A 27839-nucleotide genomic window follows, 5' to 3' on the forward strand; every position below is an offset into this window, starting at 1 on the left:
CGTATAAAAATAATGGGAATTAGTTCTTCCTTTCTTTCCTATAATAAACCCACATCAAAAGCGTGACTTTAATCCATTTAAAATCACGGCGAGCAACAAAAACTCGCCGATGTAATTGGTACTTGCACCCATGAAGCTGCTGCACCCCTTTCTTTCGACAAGAAAGAAAAAGATGATAAGCATCATCTATTCTTGAATATCATCAAATAATATTGGACTCACGCCATCGCCATCGCCATCGAAACAAAACGTAAAACGAACAAAAATTGAAGAACACTCGGACAGCCGAAACTCATATTTTATTCATTCGATTTGTTCGTGAAATGTCTGCCGCTAACCTACCAAGCAATATCATTAATTAAAACAGATGGGAAGGTTATTTGAAATGCGATCATGGGACATGTTACAATAAATTACCTACGCTCAATTCAACCTATTCGGACAAAACACTCACTTGATCATCATCATAAGGTCGTCAGTCCTAAGACTGGTTAGACACGTACGCGTACGCATATCCTTAAGAATTTCCAAACAGTAATCTAATCTAGGTCTAACTCTATTCCTCTTAACTCCTGTTTCTGCCTCTAATATGTGTCTGATTAGACTTTCATGCCTAAGAAGGTGCCCTATGAATCTGTCTCGCCTATTTTTTATTGACTTCCATAGAGTCCTCTGTTCTCATATCCACGGTATCCTCAGCATTCCCCAGTAACACCACATTTGGAACGTTTCCAACCTTTTCTTTTCCGTCCATGTTTCGCACCCGTACAGCACCGCGCTCCAAACATACATCTTTAACATCCTTTTTCGAATTTATAAATTCATCGTTCGCGAGCATAGCAGTAACTTCTTTTTACTGAAGGCAATTCGACCTTGCGCTATCCTCTGCTTTATATCCTTACTATTCCTTCCGTCCTGACTTCCTAGATACCTAAAATCAGTCACTTCGTCTAATCTTTATATACGCTCATTATCTACGTTTTCTTGGTGCGCCCATTTGTAGTAGTGATCATAGTACATCGTTTTGTTTTGAATGTAAATTGCTACAACTATTTCCTAAATTATCAGCCCTTTTTGGAATCAGCCGAATATCAAACCGTCCAATTAAAGGATGGAATTGTGTCAATACATCTGCCTGCAATATACACTATGTCGTTATTTAATCGGATTTTTTAATTAAAAGTCATCAATCTTTTAACGTGTTAGCCGTGTCTAATAAATCTCGATAGTACATCTTAAGGTCATAGATCCGATGTGGTGGTAGTGGCTGTGGTTAGACGACCGGCAACGAAAGCATGAGATGAAATTAGGTTATGATGGGAATTTTTTCTTGATTAACATATGTAAAGTGTTATAAGTGTGAATGGTCTAGGCCTAGGTGAAGTTATGATACCCATACTGACTATTATACACCACCAACAACGGTATCAAAATTTAGACGGGCTCAACTAGTGGCATAGCAAAACCTTTAACAGTAAATTAATAAACAAACTTTATATACTTCATTTACTTTCTCTAGTGATGTGTCCCTTCCAATGTCTTGGATGCGTGTTGGCAAAATCGTAGATAGGGAGAAAAAAGCTCATTATACTCTCGACTCTTGTTCATTAAACATACTTTTTCATACAGTACCTGCCAAAAGTTTTGTTCAATCATGAATAGTAGTGCGAGTTGAAAACAAGCGTTAAAGCCTTTAATATGTCTTCAAATATAAAAAAACATCTCCTTGATATTTTCAGTAAAATTAGTACCAATGACAGCACATTTCAGCAATGCAATTGTAGCGTATAAAATGGTCAATTTTTCCGTGCAGTACTGTACGGATTATACGCTCCTCACCGGTTAAGAGTTTGGCCGAGAGTTGTCTCCTTTCTTTTCTGATTTAGTGCTGTACTTTTCTACTTTGCGCCGGTCAAACTGAAGGTCACATCGCTACAGAAACTAAACGAAGTAAACCATAAACTCAATGACATATACATTTGGTAACAATGTTGGCATGAAGCTACGGATTAACAAAGTTTCGCAAATAATTTATATACAAAGTTTATATTTGTTGTATCGAAAGTAAGTGCATAATGTATTAATAATTTATTATGCAGGTACACGCAGCCAAGAAAATTTGGCGCGAAAATAGCCGCGTGTGCTCTGAGTCACTTGAATAATAATTATTGTCTAGAACTGATGCGAGATGAAATGGTTTAAAGCCAATAAAAGTGATCAAAGTATGTGTCACCTCATAAATTTACCATGTTAATGAAAATAGTCCAAAAACGTACGTACTTGTAATAAAACTGATTCTAAACAGAAGATTTGGAAATTAATAAACAATTGAAATTGAAAAAACTCATACCTGTCCAAATAGATTATTACTTATTCTTCGGAATGCGACTTTCGACAATAGTTTATTGAACTCGATGTGTTTGATATTATTATTAGAAGACCTAATTGAAACAGACGAAGCAAAATATGAATAATTCTCTATTGCAACTAATACAAAGATTGCTCTGATATGAAAAAAGTACTCGAAATACAAAATGCAAAATTGATCCGTTGACTATGATACAAAACGCACTAAAGATGTCATTTACCAAACATAGTAGAACTTATAAAATTTGGCGGACGTGAAATATGTTTTTTTCATCCACATCTATCTGAAAATATTACTTGCTTCTTTCAAAATTGTTCTAAACTAACAAAACTCTAATTGTTTGAATCCATCAGAAGATGTTGCAATTCATCATCATCATAAAGTCGTCAGTCCTAAGACTGGTTGGACACGTACCTCCACTCATTCCTATCCCGAGCTAAACTACGCATTTCCCTAAAACTAGAACAGCCCACATCCTTAACTATTTGCGAAGAGTAGGTCTACCTCCTCTACCCCTACTAACTCCTGTTTCTGCCTCTAAAATGTCTCTTACTAGACCTTCATGCCTAAGAAGGTGTCCTACCAACCTATTTCGCCTATTTTTTATTGACTTCCAAAGAGTCCTCTGTTCTCCTATTCTTTCTAATACCTCTTCATTTCTAACCTTTTCTACCCACGATATCCTCATCATCCGCCTATAACACCACATTTCGAACGCTTCTAACCTTTTCTTTTCCGTCGCGCCCACTGTCCATGTTTCGCACCCGTACAATGCATTTATTGGACTAATATTACTATATTATTCGTCGTCCTTATTTACCATAAGATGAAGCTTCAAATGGTTATCTTAGGGAGGCTCCCATCGCCGTTGCAATGTGTCAATAACTTGTAACGCAAACTAATGCTATGCTTAAATTATATTTTTAAGGTATGTCCTACTAGAGAAGTAAAACAAAAATACTGGTATGTAAGGGAAAAAAGTAGGGAAAGGGCCAATATGAAGTTAGCAGACTAAAAATTAGAAGAAGTGACTGACATACAGATAACTCAGAATGAAAGCAGCAATAGAGATATAAAATAAAGGATAGCGCAGATTCGAGTCGCCCACAACAAAAAGAAGTTACGCGAATGGTATATTCGAAGAAGATTGTTAAAGGTTTATGTCTGGAGCGGGTGCAAAGCATAGATGTTGGGCGTGGCGGCAAGGAAAAGGTTAGAAGCGTTTGAAAGGCAAATGATTAGGATACCGTCGATCGAGGTTAGAAATAAGGAGGTATTAAAAAGAATAGAACAGAGGTCATTATGGACATTGATGGGAAATAGACGAGATGGATAAAGGGCCAGTTTAAGACATATTTGAAGCAGAAACAGGAGTTAAGAGGAGTAGAAGTAGACCTAGATTAGTGTTCGCAAATAGTTAAGGACGTGGGATGTTCTAGTTTTAGGGAAATGTGAAGATTAGCTTAGAATAAGAAATAGTGAAGGTGTGGTGTGCCCAAACAAGTTAAGGACGGAGGATCTATAATGATCGATGACAATCGATAATGATGATGATAATGCTCTACGAGAGCTCAACCGCCCGGATAATGTTACAGTTTTCCATAAGAAATTGCCGATTTAGGGTTTAACTTTGTAATTAAATTAATTCATTTGTATTTTGTTAGTCTAGTTTAAATAAAAAGAAAATTTATTTTATAACACCGGACTGTATATAGCCCACCCGGATGTCTTTCAAATCCGGAGAAATCCGAACGTTTATTGGTCGAAATGTGTAAACAAATGTGTCAGGTAATTAAAATTATCGGAAGAATGACAACTGGCGCAGCAAACTTCAACGAAGAACGTAATTTTTAATATAAGTACATATAAAACGAAAATAAGACCTACAGTTTGCTTATCTTGTTTATTTAGACCACCCTCAAGCTTGAAAAGATTACAGTATGTACTATACTCTGTTCTAAGTAATGAAATCTGAAGAAATCGTACGGTTAAAGTAGGAGGCACCTAGAGAAATATTTCGTCCTCAAAAACCTACAGTACCTAAACGCTTCCTAGTTATCAATTTACTTAAGGACAATTAACAGATACAAAATTATCCATTTGAAATTATTGTTATTCACAAATTTTTATATTAAATCCATATTGTATAAAATATATATTGATGAAACATTTTATAATAGACCAAAATACGCAAAAAATACTTCCTTCATATCAGTGTCTTTCAAACAATTGGTAGTCTATTATAGATTTATATTGCCCTTCAGGTACTTTTGCAGGACCGCTTTATTTAAAATTTCTCCACTGTTTACTTTTAAAGTGTACAAACTTTCATCCCTTTTCCTGTGATTTTCTTCACACAGATAATCTGTTATTCTTTTCTGTATTCGTTTCGTCCGTTTCAACTTTCTCAACCTAACTATTCCCACATTTCTAAAAAAAAGGATCAAGAGGACCTTCCGGCCTTCCACCGACGTAGTCCAGAGGGATTGCCCGCCCACCAGTATTACTAGTTGGTAGTTGGAATGAAACATCCAAGGGGTTCTCTAGTTCACTTTCCCACCCTTCAGGCCTATTTTTGTGTTTAGGATAGCTTTAAGCGGCACAACCTAGAGGTTTATTTCGAGCATTTTTTACCGTTCGGGAGGACACCGATTCAATTCCCGGTCCGTCTGCCCTGGTCCATATCTTTTTATAAATCCTTGGATCACTTAGGTAAATACTGGGGCAGTAATATTCAACAGATAATCTTTCATTCTTTTCTAGCTCCACTTCGTTCGTCTCATTTTTCTCATTCAAACCACAACCACCCATTACCACGATTCCTAAAAAAGGAGTCTTCGGCCCTACCCTCTGGCGGATTCCAAAGGGACTGTCCGCCCACCACTATTAGTAACTGATGGGAATATCAGATCCAAGTTTTTTTGTTCTACGGAAAAGTATTATTATTACAGACTTTACATATTTATTTCAAATCCCTTTGGATACATTCTTATAATAATTTATATGATCTGATATTTCAATTTTTACATTAAACGGTTAAAAAATGGACATGTAGCACACAGTCGTCTGTATATTTTTTATGGTCCATCAAGCCGGATTTTTTCACTAAACGGACGTATAACGTACGGTCGTCTTTACAGACTGTGCGCACATTAATTTAAATTTGTCCATGAGTTTTTGTTCTGTTTCAATTTAAATTTAATTTTTTATGCAACACGTACCGGATGCCACATTTTATATTTTTCAAACGAAATAAAAATGCATCACAAACTAACAATAAGCAGCTTACTTGAGAAATTCCGATTTATTTGTCGTCTATAGAAAACGATGAGAATAAAAAAAAAAATGAATAATATTCCATTGTTGCCGATATGCCGTTTTGAAATGTGAATGCAATTGCGTAGGTATTTATCTATGGAATATGACACGATTGAATTACATTTCCGATTTCGCCAATTCCAATTAGAAATTCATTCTTTCTTTAAATTGTACACATACCTACACAAAATACTTTCTTACCGAGATTATAATAGGCATAGAAAAACAAAATACGAATACCCCGGAATGGCAAGAATAATAACAAATTGCGAGTTGTAGATAGATATAAAACAATGATATTGTGTACTTTTATATATGTAGGCATTACATATAGATATATCTAACAAAAGCAATATAAAAGATATGCTGTTATTTATAAGTCGAAATTTTATTGCTTTTTGTTTCTCGAGATACTGAACAATTCCTTGCCAAATTTGATTAAAATAACTCAGATTAAAAACCGTTTTGAACTGAATTCATTATTAAAACGATCGCTGACAATACGAAATGTCTTTTATGATTATTATTTCTCTAACCGTAAGTATTTCAAACGAGCGATATGCATATTGACGTACTTTTTTCCATTATTTTGGTATTTACTTAATCTCCTAGCAAACATTTACAGACAAATACCCACATGGGTACACATAGATAATGAAATTTCTCTAAAATAAGCAAAAATACAGTCCAGGTAGGTACCTCTATCCATTGTGTTACTGAATCTTTCAATATTTTTTTCAATGATTATTACTAGATGATCTTTGTCTATTTTGTGTAAAGAATTTTTTTCTGGAATTGACATTAACCCACGGAGAAGTCAAATATAATAATAACAACATCTGTTATGTTTCACATCCCGAGTGGCGTTTTTACCCATCAAGAACCAGGTGGTGACGATGCTTAATTTAAACACGAGCATATACAGACATACAGAAAAAAGAGAGGGGCTGCTAATGGCCCAGTACGTTTTAACACGAAGAACATCTAAAACAATGCAAGTTGTTCAGAAATTATCAAAATGTTCAATATTTTTGTAAACAAAAAAAAGGGTCAAACCAAATTGAGTTAAACCTTCTCAGACATGTAAATAGTAGTATCTTGCTAAGTATTAGCTATAATATAGTAATTAAAAGTTTTTAACATTGTAACTTAATAGAATCGCATGTAGAACATGTACCAATAGGTTTAAACAGAAATAGTTACGCAAAAAAATATTCTGACGTAACCTGATTGAAGACTAAATAAAAACTAATTAATCGGTTTCTTTACTTTTCTGATTTTCTAATAGAATCACTATCTACTAATTCAATATAAAATAACTATGAACGTTGGGTAGGGATTTAGTTAAGATGATTATTAAAATTTCTTTTATAATTTGATGATCGTCTTATTATATGAAACAAACGAAAATTGTTTTTAATTAGGTATCTAATAGCCTTATGTAATTTGAAAAGTTATCCTTACAGACAATATTGAACTTTCAACTTTAAAAAACAAATTAAACACCCGTAGGTAAAAAAAAGTCTATTCACTCAGAGTGGGTATAAAAACATGTTTTCAACAAGACTGCTTTTGACCAAGCTATTTTTATCGCATTAAGTCATCAATTCATTCACCTTCGAAAGCAGAAGTGCATTTATAGGTAGTTGGGTTATATTAATTGTATTAGGTATTTTATTATACAGGAACGGCAAAAATTTCGCCCAACATTTAATTACACATTTCTTGATGTTCATTTTTTCTGTCACGCGAACGGAATTGCATAGTTTTATAGAACGTGTTCGTTCAATTACGTGTATCTACTTTTCTAAAAACTATCCTAAACTAACTGATCCCTTAAAATTTTTTGAACAATATGCAACACCCCTCAAATGTTTAAAATTTCAAATGGTTGAAGGTTTATGTAAAAATTCCCCCCAACACCACGTCATATTTTTTAAAGGATGATGTCATCCCTTTAATAATTGCATCCCTTTGCTTGATTCTTAAGTAGTATATGTAGATATATATATAGATATACGTGTATAGTAGTTTTTATGATTTGATCCGGGTCCCATTCGGCAAATCGGCACTTAGGTATTGAAATATTATAAAAAAAGAAACATTTTGAGTAGGTACATTATTGTATGGAATACCAGCAGCTTCAGCAATAAAAAAGAAACGAGTTTACATTTTTTTACTTGTTCTAGATATGTATGTACATTACTGGATAAATAGCAATTTTAGAAACGCGAACTGCACTGACAGCGAATCATAAGCCTTTCTTTTAATAACGGCAGGTGGGGGAAACATGGAGGCAGACGTAATTGCACCCCTCCCCATTGCACCTTTACAATTAACTTTTTGTATTCAGGCAGACGATGCAACTTTTTATTCGTTTTTAAAACTTTTTAAATATAACCCTAGCTTGAAAAGTAAATTAAACCTTAGCATCCAACTAAATTTCTTAAAACGTAATTAACAACAATAAGAAACGCAACGAGTAGCAAATTAAATAATACCTTATGAATTAACCAACCACCGAGCCGACTTTATGTAGCACATTGAAGAAGTCTGTTGTTTTAAAAACGTTCACACAAACAGTGGTTCACAATTGTACAACTATAACACATCAACGTAGTTGGTGGTAGTTCTGCCTTTACAGCCTGCAGCGGCAGCCTTAGGAGAGAGGAGTTATTCGGGTTCTGAGTCCTTATAACGAGCGCACTTAAAACACCGCTGCGCAACGATGCAATTCAAAACACGATTCACTATATTCGACAGTATTAAAATGTGTCCAGGTGTGTTAGTAAACGCGGAGACCACACCACGTGGACGTATGAACGAACGGGCGCCAACAAATACAACTGGCACAGAAGCCTCGCGACAAAACAACACGTACACGACAACAGACGAAAGCAAACTAACGACGGATGCATCGGGAGGGCTGAGCGAGCCTGCCTCCCGCGCACGCCTTTGCCCCTCCAGCGTTCGGTGCCCGCCCCACTCCACCCATCCACCCACCGAACCGCGTGGCCACCGCCGAGCGACAATCAAAACTATTGCTAATTATTGTCGTCGTCTCGCGTTTCGCTTTTGTTATTTTACCTGCCTTCGCGTTACAATGCTCTTTTTCTCCCCTTCCCCGCCCAACGCCAGCAAAATAAGACATCGGGCGGGTGAGTGAGTGACTAGATAGCGAAATGAATTATTAAGCTTGCTAATTAATTAGGTGGATTGTGTCAATAACGTTCAACATACACAAAATTCGCGGTACGTATAAACAGTGCGATTTTTAGAATATTGCTATTATAAAATGCAACTTTTACAATTAATGATTAAAAAATTGATATAATATAATAATCCAAGAAAATGGTTAAACGCAGAACTAACAGGGGAATGAATCACCTCCCATGGTTTGATTATTGATAGAGGGCGGGGAAGACGCACTTGCTAACTACACCACCCCTTATCAGGGTTTCCACCTTTATTAGCAACGAGGTTAGCGTGTTTTTGTTTCTGTTAGGTAGGTCGTACATATCTAGGCACTCTATTGACGAATAAACAGTGAGATACATGCAAGATTATTTGTGTCTAAATATTTTGAAATTTTTGCAGAAATACTTCACAAAAATAACTTCAACCTCTAAAAACTTAAAATAAAGGTCACTCACATTTTTTACAGATGAAATCATGAAGTCATTTAACAAAAAATATATTTTCACATAATTGGAAGAAGTACGTATATACATATATATACTTTTTATACAGAATTTGCGTAGGTACTACTACAGCATTTGAATAATTTAATTCTTACCATTTCGCTGCATTTTCGTAGGTATCAATACCGCATATTTAAAACAATATTTCAGTATTTAGAAATCGTTTCTAAAAATTGAAAAAAAGTATTTTCGTTGGTTGCTTTCAAGTCTTAATCTGATGTACGTATGTCGCAGTCGTTACCAATAATTTTTCACCATCAATTCTGCAGCAGCGTTGGTTTCAAAAGCGGCCACCCAATGTTCGGGGAATTGTAAAACAGGTACCTACTGCATTTAGCAATAGGGTTGCTGAAGTTTAGTTATTACTAATACTGCGAAGGGGAATACAAGGCGTACTGAAAAAACATATTCAACATTGCCACTACCATGTGGTCAAGTTGTGGTATGAATTAGTTTCACCGCATTTGGTACTAAAAATTTAATTATTAAAAAAGTTAACCATTAGAACATCCTTATCGTATTCATGAGAGGCAGTAACACACAGTTCACGACTCATCTGTACATTGACAGCATCGTCGGCGGATCTACGGGGGCGAAAGGATCCACATCTGTTTATAGATCTCTGCTAAAATTTAGTCGTTCGTGCAGTAATATCCTTCATTTAGGACTATTACTACAGAAATTGTCACGAAAATAACTATCAAAGATCTTTAGAGGATTGCCTCAATTTGAGAAAAAAAAGTAAAAGTTTCTGTGAATCCCTTCTTCTTAAAATGCTATATACGTATACCCCAGTATTGCATTATGTCTCGCGTAAACTCTAGTAAGCCAATTTTGCTGTCGGTGTGTCACAAACTGATTTATTTGAAAAAAAGTTGCGATACTTCGCTGGAACCCATCAAGAAGCTCTCAAAATTTGGCTTTCTAAAAAAAAAGATATTTTATCTACTTTTTACGTGAACTGTCACAAACTATAAAACAATAAATAGTTTCCTATTATCCTATATATGAGGTCTTAAGATTAATTTTATTGGGGAAGATATAGGGAGGAAGAGGTTCAAGGGGAAAAAAATTGATACAAGAATTACCATGTTTCAATTGGTTAAAAGTGTTAAAAACAAAAAAAAATATAAATACATTTTCATCAAGTACCTAGTTAATTTTAAAACTATAAAGTATTATAGTTAGTTAGTTATTAGTAGTATCATATAATAATTTGATTAATGCCAAAAAAAGAGCGTTTCTAATTATTTTTATTACCATATTACCTCAGAAAGACTGAATAAAAATTAAAAAATTATGACGATGTTTTTATTTTTGTTGCAAAAAATTTTTTTTCAGAGGTGTCCGGGGAAAACCCATATTTCGCCCAAATGTCCGGGTTTTTTGCCGTGTTTATCCGGCGTTGGCAATTTTGGTGACGGCAGCCCTAGATACAACCTTCAGGCAAGAAACTAAGTTTTTCGATTATTTAGTAAAAAAATTATATCGACGAAGATTCTATATTAATTTACTCCAAAATTGTGGGTCAGTTTTTAAGTGAGCATGGAAAGAATGACGAAGTCATTTACATAAGACTCATCCATCTTTACCTAACGTCATTCACATTTAACACTAAATAGTGTTGTAGTGTTGTTTTCCGTAAAGTAGGAGGTAGGTAAAAATGACGAGGTTCGTCCAATAAATTTTATTGCCCTTGGGTTTGGTGTCGAGATACGAAAATCAGGTAAACACCCAGATAACACGGTTACGAGATTTGGATCGTCGTTATTCTTCACTCAGGTATAGTTTACAACTGTTATTAAGACCCCCTATCAGTTGCCGGTTTTACGACAAATGGCATTTTTTGAATTACCTGCCCTTGATGTGTACGAATTGAAAGAATGATCGATGTCTCAAATTAACGATCTCATGATTATCTACAAAAGTATAAAGCGAATTTTAGTTTAAAAACTTAAATTTCATTGTATTATTTCTCACTGGTCTGTTTTGAGCCCTCCTGAAAATACCTTATGGGACAAATCGTTAAAAGTGATTGATTTTTGCCCATATTAAACTAAAAAAAATTTTTTGGGTGTTTCGTTTCCACTAGCTACTAACGCTGGTGGGCGGGCAGTACCACCGAAAATACGCTTCAGGGAAAGGCGGAAGGACTTCTTGAGCCTCCTTTTAAAAATTGTGGAGATGGGCGACTGGTGGTTGAGGCGAGAATGATGAGGCAGACGAAATGAAGACTGAAGAGAGTAAAAGATTATGTGTGGAATATTAACTGCCACAGCATTTGCCGAAGTGATCCAAGAAAATCACAGAAAAACCTGGACAAGAGCAGATGGACCCGGAATCGAATCGGTGTCCCCTGAATGCTAAGAAATGACCTAAGCCTCTAGGTCATATTGGATAAAGAAAGTGAAATTACTCCGCCGAAAACCGTGGTACTTGCATACTTCCTGTTCTGATCCGTTAGAGCGTGCGCCCGATCAGGTCCATCTTCCCTCTCAGTCAGTCGTATGTAAGAAGTAAAATAATTATGGCTGGATCACTGAACACTTTTCATTATCATAGATGTTGAGTGTAAGATTCGATAAGAAAGACTTCTATTAATATTTTCTTATAACAAAAATAAAATTACCAATGAAAATTTTCCTCAAAATTTTTGTTCTTACGTATTATACATAGGATTTGTAGATTTAGAAAATGTTTTAGACAATGTTAAATGGGACAAGATGTTAAATACACTTAAAAATGCATGGATGAGTTATAGAGATAGAAGAGTGATACTCAGTTTGTATAAAGAGCAAGAGGCAGTTATAGGGCTGGAGCTGCAACGTAGAGAAGTAAATATTCACAAGGGAGTCAGACAGGGATGCACACTGTCACCGCTACTTTTTATATATATACATCGAAGATGCGATTAACATCGTTAAAGACAATTATAGAAATAGATATACAGGGACAAAAGATTAGTATGCTTAGATCTGCAGATGACATAGCAGTATTAGCATCTAGCAATGAGGAGTTAGAGATAGCTATAAATAAAATGGAAGCGGTATTGTATTGACAAAACAGTATTGTATGAAAATGAATAAAGTGAAACAAAAATACTGGTATGTAAGGAAACAAAATGTAGGGAAAGAGCGAATATAAAGATAGGAGACGAAAGATTAGAAAAACTAGCTGATTTTAGGTATCTAGGAAGTCAGATAAGTCAGGACGGAAGGAGTAGTAGCGATATGCGTGTCCAACCAGTCTTAGGACTGACGACCTTATGATGATGATGTATCCCTACGTACAAAATCATTGAAAGAACCGCTGTTTGCGTGGACATGAATGAACGCACTACCCTATCAGAGAAAAATAGAAGTATGCAAGTAGTGTGCCGTCGCTTAGTATATAGGAGCAGTCGGGAGTGATTTCACCCTCTTCATCCACCCTGTTCTTGACTAGTGCTGGGCAAATATAGATAATTATCGATATATCTGTAATAGTAATAGCAACTGATAACTATCGATATATCGATAGTTTTGCTCAGCACTAGTCAAGAACAGGGTGGATGAAGAAGGTGAAATCACTCCCGACTGCTCCCAATATCAATAGTTATATTATCAATGAATATGTATCGATATATCGATATGTTAATAACTATCGATAATTATCGAATGTATCGATATATACATAACTATTTGTAGTCGAGTTATAAAATTCCAAAATTAAAAAAGAAATATTCCTGTTATTTAAATGGGAAATAGAAAATTGCAAAATGCCACCTGTAAATATTAATATTGAGGTTCATATTTGACCAGGGTCCGTGTCTAGGGATACCTTATCGTTTTTCCAATGTTGTTCGAAAAAAACAAAATTGATGTGATGTTTTCTTCCGGGCTTTTTGGCGATGGTCCATGGAATTTTACCTTTCTAAACGTTTCGCCGTTTGCTAGCGGCATCTTCAGTGGTGACTGGGCAAGTGCTGAGTCGTAACTGATCTGTCACCACTGAAGATGCTGGCCGTGAAAGCCTAAGAACTACAAAAACAAAATTGTTAATTTTTTTGAAACTCCTTATAGGTACAACGATATTTATCGATATATCGATAACCGATAACTAAAAGACTGGTCTAGAGTTAAAAGGGCCATGCGACCATATCGCTCAGTCGCCCATCTAATTTAGTCTCCCTGCCTTAAATACAACCAGATAGTTGTTAATTTTCAATTATTACCTTAAGATTCGCTGTTTTTGGACCATCGATATGGTGCCTGGTAGAGTACCAGAAGTTCAGACGTGTGCAAGAAGTTCACAAGTGCGCATGGAATGTGCAGTGAAAACATTTGAAAAAAATGAATTGCGCCTGATATCTCTCGAGTGCTAGATCCGCCACTGTTGCGACATCAACGTCAACAGCGTCGTACATACATATATATATACATTTCCAGGTACACATAATATCGAAATTCTTTATTGCCGTCGTATGGCTAAGAAATCTACACGAAGTTATTAAAAATACATATTTATGGCTAGAGTGCGGGCAGGTATGGAATAGTGCAACCAGCTGCATCGCATAATAATACAGAGGGTACGAACATACGTGTACATGTTCCCATATCCCTACATATATATATCCATCTGTCTATAGGTATGTATTATACGTTTGAAGGTACTCCAACTCGGAATCGATAGCAAAATATTTTTATATCCGTACAATCCGGACATGCATACATACATACATATTAAGTCACTTACATGCACCTATAATACACATAGGTAAACATTATTACATGTGGTAGTCTAGCGCGTGTAATTCCACACTTACACACAAATACATCTATAAACATTCAGAGTACACCGAGTGTTCAGCATTTATGAAAAAACTTAAATCTTTCGGGTATTTTATTTCCACCAGCTACTAATGCTGGTGGGCGTGCAGTCCCTCTGGACTACGCTGGAAGGTAGGGCGGAAGGCTCTTTTCAGTCTGTTTTCAGGAATCGTGGGAATAGGTGGGTGGTGGTTCGGGTGAGAAAGATGAGACTGACGAAATGAAGACAGAAGTGAATGAAAGATTGATTATCTGTGGAATATTATTGCCCCACGTTTTGTCTATATGATCCAAGGAAACCACAGATAAACTTAAACAAAGGCAGACGGACCCGGAATCCCGAAACTTGAAATAAAATTTACCTACAGTTACACAAAAGGTCTTCAGTCTAAAGACTAAATGGACACACACCTCCAGTTTTTCTTATTTTATCTTGAAAACTCAAGCAAACTACATGTTTAACTATTTCCAAACAGTAATCTAGTGAAGGTCTACCTCTCTTCCTTTTAAGTTCAGTTATTGTCAACTCACCTCAACTAGCCGTTCATATCTGAGGTGTCCCACCCTTTTTAATACCTTCTCATTTCTAACCTTTTCTATCCACGGTATCCTCAACATTCTCCACGTTTCAAATTAATCAATTTCGAGCACAAAAGTGATTTCTTTTTGCTAAAAGAGTTCCGACCCTGCGTAAATATTTGTTTTATATCTATATTTCTATATTTTTTTTTTATCTTACTCCACTGAGAGAACAAAAAATTTTAAGACATTCTCATTTTAACCCTTCAGTCAGAAATATTTACTTTATAAGCGTCCCTCTCATTTAATTCTAAACGATGAATACAAAATTCCTGAATGGAGCCCTTGGCTTACTAAAACAAAAATATTTTAGAGTCTAAGTGTCAACACAACCGCAGTGGAGGATTTTTCGCCCTTACCACGTTTCCTGAGGCTGAGGATTTCAACCACAGCAGCTGGCGAAACGTTGACATCTGCGTGCTCACCACAGGAAGAGAGCCGCGATTACCCGAGACCGAATATCGGGCCCTCTTCAGATAATATATTAGTTACACCCCAAAACATTTTAATAAATATTTTATAAATGCAGGGAGTAAGTACCTAGTATTATTAGATTTTAAAGTTTTTTTTTGACGTGACAACGTCTTATAATTCGATGGAGCCGGCTGCACGCACGAAAAAACATGACTCATGCGGCGTTACCTCGCTCTGAGGCGTTCCATTAGAGGCTTGAAGTGCAAGCGAGAGCGCGGAACGAGCGACAAAGAGGCACAATCGGCCTCCGCGTTCGGCAGCGTTCGACATCTGTCTCTCTCCTACTTGAGTGAGCGATGCGTCCGCTACCCCCTTCTCTATATCCATACAAAATATCTATCAAACAAATAAAATTCAAATTTTCTTTTGAAAAATGAAACCATTCCATCAGTATTTTCTTATGACGTTGTCACGTTCAATTATCGTCAGTAAACCGACTTTGAAGACAACCGATTTTTTGATTTCAAAAATGACTAAATAAGTTTCATCGTTGGCCTCTGCGTTACTTGCTTAATAAAGTAGGTACCTTATATTTTCTAGTCCAAAAGGTAATTGATTTCTAAATAAGTCACCTTTCATTTGACTTTCTTACAACCTCATGGACAGATTTCTACCAAAATGACCAGTAGGTATAAGTCGCTTCGCAATCTAGTCCGTTAGGTTAAAGGTCAAAATAACATCGCAAATCTAGCTTTAGGGAAGTCTCTTATGCATATCGAAAAAACTAACAATAAGATTAAAACATACATACATTAATAATTGGAAATAAACAAAAAATATTGTAGGTGATTGATAATAATGTCGAATATTACTCAATTATGCACAAGATTTTTGGAAGTCATCTAAAAAGGAAGTAACATCGTCCTCCACGTAGGAGGCTTCTCCCTGTATATTTTTAATGAATATTACTATATACCTTGTTTAAAAAATGCATAGCCCTAATTAATTTTAAGATATCTGAAATGGCAGGTGGATATCTATAGGAGCAGATCACTGGAGAATAATAATAGACTGGTAATAAGTAAGCACTTTTTTTAACTCCCTACTTTTAAATTATTCCTACCTCATCCTATTGATTATTATTAAAGTCAATTTTCTTCCCACATAGTTAACCGAGTTTTATGTTCAAAGTTCGAGGAGAAGAGAGAGATATCCGCTTCTGTTTTCCTTAGATATGAGTTGACTAATTAAAAAGTTTGATTAAAAGGTCCTAGAATTAATTCGCGTTTTATAAAAGGAATTATACATATACCTACTAACGGTACGAATCTGTACCACACACTAAAAACCATAATTAGGTACGTATATGTTAGTTAAATCCAGTCTTATCCTGCGGGTTCACAGGTCACTAGCTACACGAATTAAGTCAAACACAGAAACGACAAAAATGTTGCGTAAATACACAAGATGTACCTAGAGAAACGAAAAATAATTTGGGGTAGTTTGTAGTGAGTAAATAAAAAATCGAAAAAATGATTTCAAATTAATATTGCATATTAATCCACTATTAAGTAACGAAAAATAATGTTATTTTACGCGGTGTTGCACATTTAAAACCATGGCTTTTGCAGGGGGATGCAAAAAACAGAAAACTGCTTTCATTTTTTCATAAATGCTACTTTTTCATTTTAGTAAACTATCAATAAGTTACAAAACTGACATCATTTTAGAACTTCCGAAAATTATAAGTCTTTCGTGTATCCCATTTCTCATACCATATGAAGTGAGGGGGGGGGTAATTTTTATTACAACGGAAGAAAAGCAAATTTAAAGGTTTTTTGGTTAGTAATATCAAATCGTATGTTAATAATAAATTGACAATCAATATCGATAAGACAAAAAACTGATATCTGTTTGGAACCCCTGACAGTCATGTCGTCTATCCCAGGGTGAGAGGGGGCAATTGGTCGATCGCGAACAGTTCGGCTTACGATGGCAGACATTTTAAATAATTTACTAGGTTAATCTTAAATCTTTTAATTTAAAATGTGTGCCTACTAAAAATTTTAAATCAAGATTTTTCGATTTATTTCATTTCCATTTGGAGAATTCCATAAGGAGGACATTTCATCAAATATAGCTGATACTTTTCAATTGGATTTATCAGATTTAGAGTTAGAAATATAATTAGCATATAAGCATATACATACATTTATAAGCAAACGCAAATTTTTTAGTTCCACTAACAATCTGGAGGAGAGTTTTCTCAAATAAAGAACATCAAATCTCCATTTAGGTGTTCTCTAACTGAAACCACTTAATGGCATGTGCATCAGTGACTACAAACGTAACTTTACAATATCTGTTGTTAATATAGAATGTCACGCATCTACATCAGCAAAATTAATCCCAAATATGTATCAGTACAAAAGTGTACAATGCATTTATATTTTTTTTTAATTTGACCCATTTTGTGAAGTCGATCGAGCATAAATATGAAAAATTGATGTCGATTATATCATATGAAGTTTTTCCCACCCCTAGTCAAGAGCAAAGTGAGCAGACTGCCTTTTTATACTAGACCAAGACCAAGACCGAACGAGCAAGATCAAGACTAAAATCAAGACCGACCGAAGAAGACCAAGACCGAATACGCAAGCCTAAACGAAAAATTATTACTTCCAGTGGATTTATGAGCTAAACTATTTGAAGCAACATTAATATATTCTTTTTGTCATGTAAGCGCGGAAAGCTCGTTTTGCATGCTACGAAATAGGGAAGAAATGGCCTCTTTTCAGCCGTGTTTTAGTTGGGAGGCAATGAAATTAGTCTTTTGAGCGCATGCGCTGAAGTTTATGGGCATGCGCAGAAATCAGTTGTTCAATGACAATGTCTTTCTAACCTCTAAATCATTTACTCTTATTTCGCCAACAATCAATTTAATGACGAGCTTTCCGCACAAACATGACAAAAAATAGTATACGTCCAGGGTTATCTCAGACTACATCACATGCAGTCTGAAACAACCCTGTTTCTTCTCTCGATACGTAATGTACTATTTTTTGAAACAAAACATTTTTAGTACTTGAAATTTTTAGTTTACTTTACCAGATTTTAACACTACATATAAAAGAAGTAAACCATTGTTTGAAAAAAGGGATCTACAAGAATGTTATCGGAGTAAGTGTTCTATGTGGATAACACATGCCTGACATATAGAGATAAACTAATTCTTTTTAGATATTATTTACTTATTTCAAGTACCTTGCACTATTTTGTTCGCTAAAAGGTCAATTTAGAGGTTGGGATAAGAGTCAATTTATGCATTGGTGGAAGGGTAAGTTCTCAAGTCTTCTTACAACTATCGACACCATTTTCTGGAGTCATGACAAGCTCGCATATACGAAAGATAATTTCAGAATTTAAGAGAATTATTGTGTCGGTAAATAGAAAAATTTGTGTGTAGAAGAACTAACAGAAGTAAGTATCAGATTAAATGATCAAGACCAAAACCAAGACCGGCAAGACCACGACTATATCAGCAAGACCAAGATCAATCCCAAGACTCGGATCTCTCATGGTCATCACTAGTTTTCCCTTTTCTCATGCCGAAATTATATACGCCTTTACATTATAGAGTGGGGAATTATTATTAATTTACCATAAAAGAAGTACCATTTGGTAGGATTTTGGTTGGTAATGCCTAAATCGTACGTTAATAATAGACTGACGATCACTACCGATTTATTTTAAACGAGGATGAATTTTAAACACTCTGTATTAAATGTGCATTCGTAAAGAAGTCCGAGTGGGGCGATGGAGCACGTGTGCCCAAGACTGGGACACGTATTAAAGATTTATTGTTGCAGAAAGTCGTAAAGCGGCTAAGTATATATGAAAATAACAAAACAGGGATCGATTACATATAAAGATTAAATATTATAATGGTTTAATTCAGCGGCTTATGCGCGTTCGATCACGTCCAAGACGTTATATTTGGACGGTTTATGGCTCGAATATTTTATAGGAAAATAATGTGTTTCATATAATTTTTATTGTACACATGCACGCGCTTACAACCAAACATCGTCGGACCTGCACATACGTAACGAACATGTTTACAATTTTACTAAACGAATAAACACTATGGGAGACGTTCGGAAATTAACGACAACTACTATTACTACTACAACGGGTTTTTTGCCCTCCCGATATCGCAAATGAACAAAGACTTTATTCCTTTTTTTATTCAACAAGTGATCAGCGTCATATCACATCTTCACGATATATACACATAGAACAAACGGAAATTTATCAATATAGTAAATCATTATCATCAAAACTTTTCTACTACTTTTTTACGGTATTCATATATGTATAGAAGTAAAACAAAACTACTGGTATGCAAGGGAAGAAAAAGTAGGGAGAGACCTAGGAGACGAAAGATTAAAGGAAGTGATAAATAGCTAGATGATGGCCCCCACCCCCTTCGGGCTGGGATCGATAGAGGAGGTCTCCTCCACCATTGTACCATAAAAAGTTCGTGGCGGTCTCACCCCCATAAAAAGTTATTGGGGTTAGATGGGGGTGTAGGTAGGGGGGGTCGAAAGAGGGTGGTCACCTGATAAAAACTACAAAAAAAATTGTGGTGGTCTCACCTTTATAAAAAGTTATGGGGGTTGAAAGTTGATTATTTTGACAATTTTCATACACTATAATTCAAATAAAAAAAATAATTTCAAGCGGGTGGAGGTGGGGGATCGAAAGAGGGTGGTCACTTGAACAAAACCCGATAACCTAACCTAACCTACCCTATTGTGTTAGGAGAACTTAATATGCGGTTTTAAAAAAACTAAACGCTCAGTAAAACAATTAAGTATATTTTAAAGGAACGCTTATCCATATGAAATAACAAAAAGCAACCGCCCATTGGCAAAGCTAAACACCTAATATCTTTTTTAACCAACTCTGTATCCTATATTTAATGAAGTCCTTGTCTCAGCCGAATTTGTCGGCACCCCTCCCGACCCTCTAGACTAAACATCGCTCCGATCAGGTATCGGGAACCGCTGCTCTTCCGCGTCCCTTACATTCGGCCATCCTGTCATCATTCTGTCCTCAGAATATCGGCTAGTCTGANTTTCTCAATATTTTTATGTATTTTTCATTAGTTTTACCTTTGAATATTGTTTGAGAATGACTATATAAATATTTACATGCCTAGAAATGTATAAAAATTGGCATATTTATTAATTTTGAACCCCCATAACTTTTTATGGGGGTGAGACCGCCACGAACTTTTTATGGTACAGTGTTGGGGGTCTCTCCCTCTTTCGATCCTCCCCATCACCACCCCCGAAGGGGGTGGGGGCCATCATCTAGACCTTTACCGAAGAAGTGGCTGATTTTAGAAATTAGGTAAGTCAGGACGGAACGAGTAGCAGGGATATAAAGAAGAGGATAGCGCAGGGTCGAGTCGCCTTCAATAAAAATAAGTCACTTGTATGTTCGCGAACGATTAATTTACAAATTCCAAAAAGATTGTTAAAGGTGTATGCTTGGAGCGCGCCGCTGTACAGGTGCGAAACATGGGCGGTGGTGGCGGCGGAAAAAGGTTAGAAGCGTTCGAAATGTGGTGTTACTGACGAATGATGAGGATACCGTGGATGGAGAGGGTTAGAAATGAAGAGGTATTAGAAAGAATATGAGAACAGGGCACTCCATGGAAGTCAATAACAAATAGGCGAGATAAGTTGGTAGGACACCTTCTTGAAGCATGAAGGGCTAGTCAGAGACATGTTAGAGACAGAAATGGGAGTTGAGAGGAGTAGAGGAAGACCTAAATTAGATTACTGTTCGCAAATAGTTAAGGATATGGGATGTTTTAGTTTTAGGGAAATGCGAAGATTAGCTCAGGATAGAAAGGAGTGGAGGGGCGTGTCCAAGCAGTCATAGAACTGACGACCTTATTATGATGATTATGATACATGTATAGGTAAATATATACGTTAAGTGCAACTGACTATTGCATGTAATTGGAAAAAATTGGCTGAATTCATGAAATAACAACGAATTAGTCGATTTCATGTAAATGGCTAGCAAAATCGTGTCTTTCTACATACACCAGAATAGACACTAGGGACACAACAACGTTACAATTTGACTGGTTGCTCACCAAAAAAAAGTTCTTATCATAATACAGCTACTACTAATAATTTCGGCTGTTCATTTACGAACTTGAACTGTTTGAACCGAGTTATTATCTGAATCGACTGGAATTAACTGGGTGTCCAACCCAAATCGAGTGGGTGTCCAACCCAAATCGAGTGGGTGTCCAACCCAAATCGAGTGGGTGTCCAACCCAAATCGATTGGGTGCCCGGGCACCCGTGCATCCCCCCCCCTTGTTGCGCCCCTGATAGATACTACAGTTTTTCCGAATACGTGAAATAGGCAACTATGCAAATTAAACATGGCATAAATAAATTCCCTACCCTACCTACTTTATTACAAAAAAAATTGGCTAAGCTACCCAAATTTTTATTCGTATGTGTTGCACTTCTTCTTGACTTTGAAGTTGAAGTTGGAAGGATGCTTGAAATGAACACACTAACTCGCTAGTTTATATAAAATATTGTACTTCAAAAAATAGACTGGTCTAATACAGGCAGGTTACAAAAGTTACGTGTCGAGCGTAGTGAGATTCCAGTCGAAAATGATGTTATGAGACTGTAACTGAATCTGAATCTAGCTACAAATGGACAGAGCTTAAATACATATTGTTTATGACCTATTCTGACCTGAAGAGCTCAAAGCCCAATTTTTACATTTATTTATTTTTATGAAATATTATATTTGTCAGAAAGCTTATTTCATAAGGTAACATGATATATTACTTTTGTCTAAATAATGATGTTAGGTTAGATATGCTACTAACATATATAATCAAATATAAACAATATTAGTAATTAATTGTATTCTACAAGGTGCATCCTAACAGATTTAACGGTGATTTTCGGTATCTAGGAAGTCAGACAAGTCAGGACGGAAGGAGTAGTAGAGATATAAAACAAAGGATAGAGGAGGATCGAGTCGTCTTCAATAAAAAGAAGTCACTTCTATGCTCGTGAGGAGGAATAGAAAAGGTTAGAAGCGTTGGAAATGTGGTGTTACAGGCGAATGATGAGGATACCGTAGGTAGGGAAGTTTAGAAATGAGGAAGTATTGGAAAGAATAAGCGAACTAAGGTCACTATGGAAGTCAGTAAGAAATAGACAAGACAGGTTAACAGGACACCTTCTCAGGCATGAAGAGACATACTAAAAGTAGAAACAGGAGTTAAGAGGAGTAGAGGTAGGCTTAGATTAGAGTCATCGTCATAAGGTCGTCAGTCCTGAGTCTGGTTGGACACGCATCTCCATTCCTTCCTATCAATCTTTGCATTTCCCTAAAACTAGAGCAACAGTAAATTCTGCCTCCAATATGTCTCTGACTAGACCTCCATGTCCTACCAATCTATCTCGCCTATTTTTTATTGAGTTCATCGTCATAGTCATCAGAGCACGTCATTACCCTTGCTGATTAGTCCAAACGTACTCTCTGGGCGAAACACACACGGCTGATCGAAACAAACTTTTTCTTCTCTGTATAGCTTCTCTTCCAGACGCTAAACTGATGACTCCATAGAAGAACAACAAAAGCAAACTTCATCAATTTTAGGCTCAGGTAGCCCATGGGAAGCATGTACAGCGCTTGATCAACTTTCTCAAAACCCTGGCTACGAGGTTACAAACAACAAGCTTCCTTTCCAATAGTCAACCAGTAAGGTAACATACTCCCACATCAATATCGCGTACGCACACAAAGAACGTGGATGATTGGAAGATGCTACAAAAACACTTTTACATCGCTTCAATTCTGCATCTCCTTTCTCTTCTTCAACACATACGTATCTTTACATCTCATTACATTACTTCTCCTTTCACGCCATCGTGGTAACTAAATAGGGTGTACTGTGGCGACTCGCTTCCCTCCAACTGTTATATCACAAGGGGGCTAAAAATCACTTCGAGTACTATATTTATAATCGATGTCCAAGTTCCCGTGTCTAAGGCAGACAGCACGTCGCCAGCCTTGATGATTAGTCTGAACGTACTCTCTAGATGAAACACACACGGCCAATCAAAACAAACTTTTTCTTCTCTGTATAGCTTCTCTTCCAGACGCTAAACTGATGACTCCATAGAAGAACAACAAAAGCAAACTTCATCAAATTTAGGCTCAGGTAGCCCATGGGAAGCGTCTGCAGCGCTTGATCAACTTTCTCAAAACCCTGGCAACGAGGTTACAAGCAACAAGCTTCCTCTCCAATAGTCAACCATTAAGGCAACATACTCCCACATCAATATCGCGTAAATACAAAAAGAACGTGGATGATTCGAAGATGCTACAAAAACACTTCTACATCGCTTCAATTCTGCATCTCCTTTCTCTTCTTCAACACATACGTCTCTCTACATCTCATTACATTACTTCTCCTTTCACGCCATCGTGGTAACTAAATAGGGTGTACTGTGGCGACTCGCTTCCCTCCAACTGTTATATCACAAGGGGGCTAAAAATCACTTCGAGTACTTACTATATTTATAATCGATGTCCAAGTTCACGTGTCTAAGGCAGAGAATACATCACTAGCCTTGCCGATGGGACAGGCGTGATCTCAGGTCGAAACGCACACAGCCGATCAAAGTAACTACTCTTTCTCACTGTAGCGCTTCACCCATTCTGTAACAAGCATTGACAACATCGCCTTGTTATGACGTCATTAATAATAATTACGTGATGACCAGGTGCAGGGGTTTCTGTTTTGTATCAAGCACAGGCATCAGTTATTAATGCGGTTGTTGGTCGCTGGTCGGCGATGTCTTTCCAACCAATTAATAAAGTTAATTTTAATTGTTGAAATCGGTAACAAGCTGTTTATTTTCGAAATAGTAATTTGATTGATCGATGGCATGTTGTAGTTGCGAAGTGGTTGTTAGTTATCTAGCACGTACCCGTATATGTATGTATGTATGTGTGTGTGTACTTTGCATTACTTAGGAATATTATGTATGTAATAGTAGGCAGTGAACGAGCAGAAGGTAGACGTAACGAAGCTCGTCGTAGCATCCCTCCTCGTCGGATCGGACGGGTCGGAATGGGGGCGAGAAAAGGATAGACAGTCGAATAAATTCGACATCAAACTTCAAAGCGTCTCGGCCGATCAATAATGTATAAAGTACGGAATGAAACTTAGCAATACGGTAACACGAGCAATTCACCTTGAAAGATCATAAATATTTCCTTGTGCATTGTAAATAACCCCTAAACGTGAAGACTACAAACTAATGAATTATTTGCGAGGCGTTATGCAATATTTACGACACAATTTCGCTTTGCTGCCAATCTCACCCTTAATAATTTAACAGCGAGCATACTCTTTTTTTATAAACACAACATAGGCAGTGGTGCCTACCTATACAGACATCATATGCGCGCGGGAGAGAATATTGAAATGCACCGAGACCGCGATATTCTATGCACGCCTATTCTTCTTTTTCTTTAGCTATTCCGCAAAAAGACAAGTGGGAATTATCTTTCGACGTACCTTCGCAGCAGCCGTAAGCGAAACCCTAAACGAAATTTACTTTTACCGACTGTTAGAAACGTCATAAACTCCTTCTCGTACTGTCAGGTGGATTGTTCCGCAAAGTTAGCCTTCAATCTTTAGTCAAGAGGTGGACAATTACAGATTCAATTTAGTTGTGTATTTAGATAAACTACACTTTTATTTACTTTATTTATTCCTAAATAAGGTTGTTTCGGTGTTTCAAAATAAACACATCAACGCCGTGAGTTATGTTTTAATTAAAACAAGTACAGAAATAATACAAGTTGCAAAAAATGGTCACTGAAATGTTCAAGTTACGAGTTCTTGGTGCTAAGGTTGAAATACTTGTCCCCTGGTTTATGAATTGGTACAATTAATATATACATATAGAGGGGTAGGTACGCCCTTCGACAAACAGAGATGGTAACGCCCATTCGGTTCTGAAAAATATTGAATTTGAATTAGAAGATGCCGACACAGCGGGTGATTGCAAAAGTTTGTGAAAGTAGGTAATTGTACATTTGCGAACCATCCCTGTTTGTTGATGTCCAGTTCAAAGAAATTCCCAGGCGTGCCTATGAATAAATATCTTCAAAGTGATAATAAAAATTTGTACAAACTAACAACTATCGTAAACTAATATAAATATAAAACTTAACTTACAGCACGTCTTCTTAATATTACAAAAATATATACAATGACTATATACAATTAACAAGAACCGAACAAAGGTAATTATCCAGAATTGGGGCATCAAACCAAAATCGTTCCAAAAATGTTTTCATCGATTTAGATATTAGAAGGTGGGGCAGACAGTCTTTTATAACTTCATAAATAACAAAAAAAAATTTTGAATGATATTTTTTCAAAATTCAAATCACAGTTCCAAACTGCAGGTACAGGATGAGATACCGTATGATGTATGCTGTAAAAATGAGTCTCCCCCGCCTCAAATATAATCACTGAACCCTCAGAAATGACTAGAAATCATTGAAAAAATTTTTGGAGCGTTTTTGGTCTGGAGCCCCAATTCTAGGAATTGGGTGAAACTGGGAAATGTATAAAACTAATGCATTTTGTGAATAAAATACTCCAACATATAAGGGCAGGGGCATTAAATAAACCCCAATCTGTCACAAATCTACCTAATCAAATAATGACGTCACCAATGCAGGAAGTTATCCAGAATTGGGACAATTTTGATAAAATAATTAAAAAAAAAATGGTTTTCTTCCCCACCTTCTAATGTCTAATTGTTTTATGTAGAATAACCGGAAATCGATGAAAAACATTTTGGAGCTATTCTGGACAGTTACCCTAAATAATGTAAAAATGAATAAGGTATTATTCTAAATGAACAAAGTCAAGGATTGTACTGTCTATATTTTCAAAACTTAATTTTCTTTCTTGGAAATGGTTTAAAGGATAATGCCTAGTTCCCTCCCATATACCTGTTTTTAATTAGGGTTAAAATTTTCGCTATGTCGAATTCCCTCCTAACTATACATCAATTGCCTCCCAACGGCGGCGGATGACCTTGAGTGCTAATTGCTACTATAAAGTCATAAAGAGTTGTTTAAATAATACAGCTTACATCACATATTAATCTTAATATTATTCATATATTATAGACACCACAATAACAATAATAATTTTATCAGACTACCCTTTTATTGGTCAAATACAACACAAACTAAAACTAATAAAGTTTTTCTAGATGATTTCATCAAAATGCTAGACGCACACGAATTTCCTAACATTGTTAAGGTAGTGGGAAACCATTTTAAAATTAAATAACTAAACATTTTATAACTGATATGTGTTTTCTATCTGAAATTATTTTATCTTTAATTTACTGAAGTACTGAAGTGCACTATAAATATATATTTATTTTCGATAAATAAAATCGGTAAGTAGTCGTTAACTTAATTATCGGAGCTGATATGAACAGGAGGGAACTCGGCTAGTACCCGGGAGGGAATTCGACTATCTATTTTTTAACCAAAGCTACCTGCGGGAGGGAATTCGCCATCACCGCGTTTAAAATCAGAGCCATCGTAATTAAGCAGGCGTGTAAGGCGTGTACCGCATGCGGGCGGCACGTTCAGTGGGATAATATTTTACAAAAATCATATTTTATCCGTAAATTGATTGATCAAACCCAATTTTAGAGAATATGTTTTGATTCAAAAGATAAAATAAACAAATTTTGATAAAACTGAAGTCTATTTATAAGCTTGAATGCTGGGAATGCGATGCCATTTACGGGGAGATTTTTAGAATTCCTTATAATGAGCATTTTTGATCCTTGAAACTACAATAACATAACTGAAATTTTGCAAACCATTTTAAAAATAACCATCAATTTCTATCTGTTGACAATTTCTATAAGTAATAGGGTTTAAAATAAACTTCTTTGAATACTTAGAAATATTTAAATCATCCAAAATTTACAGAAATAAATGACCAGGTAAAATTATACTACTGGCAACTGTTCAATAAATACCAGTAATTCTGAAGAAGTAAGGTAACTTAACACCTACCTATAAAAGATTTGGTATTTATAATGCTATGTTACGGGGTTGGGAGAACAAAGGTGACAATATAAATAAACCAGCAAATATAAATAAATAAGCGGTCACGCACCTCTGACTTTCAACTTATTAAAATAATAAACGAAATTGTCGGCTAGTAATAAACTACCTGCATTTTTCTACAAAAGGCCCTAAAAAGGACAATAAGGCATTATATGTGTTTGCCTATTAGAAATGACAGATTGACGCACCGAAATATTTCTGCTAGATGACGTAGTACAAGTGTATAGTAAGTACCTGATAAGAAACAAATATCAAAACATTTTGTGATAGAAGATGTAATCAAAACAACTTGCAAAGGAAAAAAGAAAACGTTCAGGTGTTTTATTCCCACTGATGCTGGTGGGCGGACAGTCCCTCCGGACTACGCCGGAAGGTAGGGCAGAAAGCTCTCGTCAGCCTTCTT

At 36.0% G+C, this 27839-nt stretch overlaps 1 protein-coding gene across 3 annotated transcripts in view; it reads right to left on the minus strand.

Moving 5' to 3' along the window:
- LOC108733656 (protein bric-a-brac 1-like) overlaps positions 1-27839 on the minus strand; it is a 630997-nt gene that overhangs the window by 478725 nt on the left and 124433 nt on the right. Inside the window, exon 1 of one of the 3 annotated variants that reach the window (XM_018464907.2) lies at positions 8188-8599. The exons of the other annotated variants lie outside the window; for them this stretch is intronic. The gene's annotated coding sequence lies outside the window, so the exon portion shown is untranslated. Of the gene's footprint in view, positions 1-8187; positions 8600-27839 lie in introns of those variants that run through there. 3 annotated transcript variants of the gene reach the window in all.

The sequence above is a fragment of the Agrilus planipennis genome, unplaced genomic scaffold (assembly GCF_000699045.2).
Source record: "Agrilus planipennis isolate EAB-ADULT unplaced genomic scaffold, Apla_2.0 scaffold32, whole genome shotgun sequence".
Classification (NCBI taxonomy): Eukaryota; Metazoa; Arthropoda; class Insecta; order Coleoptera; family Buprestidae; genus Agrilus; species Agrilus planipennis.